Consider the following 4188-nt stretch of genomic DNA (forward strand, 5'->3'; position numbering starts at 1 on the left):
AGACTTATCAAATCCGTTGATGGCTGTGGATTTGCCAAAAATCCAGTATTCTAATACTAGTAGTATTCATAAATGGTTTGTAAAAAATATTTATGATTATGAAATTGAGGTCGAGCATGGATATAATAATATTAATCCTTGGCAAATCATAAAGCATTATTACCCTGAGGATTGGTATTATGTTCCAACTGATTTTTCAAAACCTTAGGAGCATTATCATAATATTTTAATAGATACTGGTTCTGTAAAAATAAAACATACTTTTGATACAAAAAATAAATCTGTAATTTCTTATTCTTCTATTCAAATAAAACGGGTTATTCATCCTAAAGATTGGCCCGTATCTTCACTTTATACTCCAGTAAGATTTAAAGTTTTACATAAACATAATACTACATATAATTATTTTGACTACAAAGAAGCTTGGGAAAAAGGTTTTTGTATTCAAAACCCAACTACCACTCATTCGTGGTTAGTCTATTTTGATCAACATATTCGAACTGATTTAAAAATCCCAAATTGGTTTAAAAAATGGTGGCAGTCCAGAGGTATCTCTGAGAAAATCATTCCTCCTGATATCATTTCTTTATATCATTATTTTAAATCCCACTATAAACCTAATCCTGGAGAAGTCCATATTCCATCTTTGATGTATTATTGTATGACTTTCTTTACCCCTTGGGTATATTAGTGGTATTTTGATTATCAATATGTTCCGGGAACTCAAATTCCTATGTTGGTAAAAAGACACAAAATAAAATGGTGGGGATCGTTTAAAAATAGCACTACTGAAATAAAAATCAGTCAATGGATTCGCACTAAAATAGCTAGCTCCTCAATGCCAGCATTAACCTATGCTAGTACATTAGCTATTCTAGATAACCCTACATTTGGAATCCAGAAAGCACAGTGTCAAGCCAGGTTAGTTGTGGCTAAAACCCCAGAAGAATATAAACTGATCTGTCAAGAAATGTTTCAACAACTTTCAACCAGCGTAGATCTTCCAGTAAATCCATCATCCAGTAAAACTAGAGGCGCATCATCTGGTAAATCCTCCTCTAAGACAAGTCATAAAAACAAGAATAAAGTCAGTTTATCATCATCATCATCTTCCGCAGTATCTATATCTTCCTTTGAAGACAGTGATGAAGATAATATTCTGCAAACAATCAAAATCAAAAGTAAAGCAGATAAAAAAGCAAAAGCAAAAGCAAGAAAAGAAAAAATAAAGCAAAAAGAGAAAAGAAAAGAAAAGATAAAAAGAAAAGAAAAAGAAGGACACATCATCGTCCTCATCTTATTCTGATTCCATATAAAGCCAAGATTCGATGGCAGACCAAGCACTGTTCATCCACAGTAAAGGTCAAGTACTGTTCATCCACAGTAAAGGTCAAGCACTGTTCATCCACAGTAAAGGTCAAGCACTGTTCATCCACAGTAAAGGTCAAGCACTGTTCATCTACAGTAAAGGTCAAAATTCGGTGGCAGACCAACCACTGTTCATCAACAGTAAAAGACAAACAGTAAAGATTCTTAATTTTGCTATAAATAGGGAGCCTCTCCCCTTGTGAAGGCATAGTCAAGATCAGCTCGAATTATTCCTCTTTTACTAGAAATCCCTCTCTCCCTCTTATTCTTAGGTCTCTGTAAGCATTCAAAGTTGGCGAAAGTCTAATTATAAAACCTTTGTAAGTATAAATATTGAATTTAAATCTTTGTATTTAAATGTTGCATTCAAATAAAATTGTTTAAATTTGCTTCTGTTAAGTCCGTGTTGACGGCACCTTTCTCTTCTCCCTCCACACTCTGACTTAATTCTGGGGATCCCAGATTAAGGTTGCAGGAACCTTAAACCTATACTTGTGTTTTGTTATATGATATTTTGTTTTGTTGTTTGTGATCCTGTTGTTTGATTTTGTTGATCAAAATAGACTATTTACTTGAATGCTGATACCAACAAAATAAATCTGTTATTTTGTTGATCAAAATAGACTAACCACGAATGAGTGGTAGTTGGGTTTTGAATACAAAAAACTTTTTCCCAAGCTTCTTTGTAGTCAAAATAATTATATGTAGTATCAGGTGCCTTTTGTTGATCAAATAATTATATATATATATATATATATATATATATATATATATATATATATATATATATATATATATATATATATATATATATATTACCAACATGAGGCAACCCAGTCGTCTCCATCCAATCTAGATCTTCAGGCGCTCAAACAGGAGGCCACTCTGTGAGCTGCGATCAGATCTAAACTATCAGGTGCGCCCAAATAAAGAAGCCAACCTGTGGTTTCAGAATAGACAGAATTATCATGTGCACACGGGGGCGCCGATCTCCCATTTACCCGGCTAACAGAAATCAGAATCAGGATCCATATAGCAGTAACAGAATATAACAGAAATCAGAATCAGGATCCGTATAACAGAAACAGTCTCACAAACCTATGGTGACCCACTTCATCCCAATTCCACACAAACAAGGCACAGCAATATCACATCACAGGTAATCAAGCAAATATTTAATATCAACAAATAGTGCATCACAATATGGCCATAATGCATGATAACATTTAGCCGTGAATGCATGAATGCAGGCGGATGATGCGAATTATCTAACACTACTCACAGTTTTTGTTGTCCTTAAAAGGACTGCCTTTCTTATTGTGTGCTCCCAGCATTTGTCTTTACATTCCGAAACTTTATAAGCATCTATATAATAAGAAAATTCTAAATAAGAATTCTAATTCGAAAATTATATGTCGCGTTCGTTTATTAGTTTTGGTTACCAGTCATTTAATTCACTTATTAAATTAAACTATATATATATATATATAGAGAGAGAGAGAGAGAGAGAGAGAGAGAGAGAGTTTTCTTATTCTAATTTCTCACCTTTAAATAAAAGGTTAAGTAATATTTTATAATAATACTAATAAGAATACTAATATTAATAATAATAATAATAATATTAATAAGAATAATATGATTGATAATATAATATTACTAACGATAATAATTTTAGTCGTACTACCTATTAAAGTTCTAAAAAAAATAATCTAATTTCTACCGAAACTTTAGCGGCAGCTCCTCTAAAATTTAACTATCCAACACTCAACCCAGCCCATCCATCGGGCAATCAATCCAGTCGTTTATTCCCATCCTCCATATTTTCTACAGCAACAATATCTTATTTATTTATTTTTATTTAATTCCATAAATTGATTATTATCAAAACATTTTTCTAATAATTTATTTAATACTGAATTTAAATGTTAACTAACCAAATGTTTTTAATTAATCAATAAATCAATATTTAATTTAATTTAAATTAGTTAACCCAAAATTACTAAAATTAATTTAACTAGGATTACTAAAATTAATTGACCAAAATTTACTATAAGTTAATTAATGTCTGAGAATTAGCAAAAATTGATTTATACCCAAATATAATTTTTCTTGTCGAATTTCGCTAGATCGGGGTTCACGCGTGCCGGATCGCGCACTGGGACTGCAAGTGGGTGGTCGGAGTCGTGTTGGAGTGGCTGGACCACCTGGAACTGGCGCGGAAGAGGGAGGAGATAAACCATAGCGTGGCGGCAGAGGGCTGGTGGTGGCGCATCGGGCTGGACGACGACTGGGACTGCGCAATCTGGTCGAGGATGGAGCAGAACCACTGCGAAGCTGTTGCGACGTCGAGCTGCAACACGGTGGCGCGCGAGGAGGTCCGATCGGGCTGGAGGTGGCGCGCGACTCTGCTGCTCTATCTCGCCAAGGACGCAGACGCAGCAAAGAAAAGAAAGAAGAGAAGAGGAAGAGAGGAGAAGGAGAAGAAGAAGAAGAAGAGAGGAGGAGGAGGAGGTGGCGGTGGCAGTGGCAGTGTCGGTGGAGTAGAGGTGCAGCATTGGTGGGGGGGTGAGGAGGTAAGGTTTGCGTTGGAGATAAAAAGAAAGGGAGTTTTTAGATGGTTTGGGTTGATTCGGTCCGATTCCGGTTCGATTCAGCCCAAATCTTGATTTTTGTTTGGTTATCTAGTTTCTCTCTTGTTTTCTAAAAATTTTAACCCAATTACGGTTCTGTTTATCAATAATTAAATATTTGCTGTATAGCCATATTTTATTCTTTCTAATTTGATTTATCTTCCCCTGATTTTCAAGCAGTTTAATTTAG

The 4188-nt window shown here is 34.6% G+C and overlaps 1 long non-coding RNA gene across 1 annotated transcript; it reads right to left on the reverse strand.

The window, feature by feature from the left end:
* Positions 1-760: 760 nt before the first annotated feature.
* On the reverse strand, positions 761-3947 carry LOC149498555 (uncharacterized). Its single transcript, XR_016319722.1, has 3 exons — positions 3462-3947; positions 2651-2733; positions 761-1058 (listed from the first exon to the last, which is right to left on the reverse strand). It is a non-coding gene; the product is annotated as an uncharacterized LOC149498555 (long non-coding RNA).
* Positions 3948-4188: the final 241 nt, after the last annotated feature.

This window comes from Jatropha curcas, chromosome 2, assembly GCF_041381405.1.
Source record: "Jatropha curcas cultivar XTBG-Jc1 chromosome 2, XTBG_Jcur_1.0, whole genome shotgun sequence".
Classification (NCBI taxonomy): Eukaryota; Viridiplantae; Streptophyta; class Magnoliopsida; order Malpighiales; family Euphorbiaceae; genus Jatropha; species Jatropha curcas.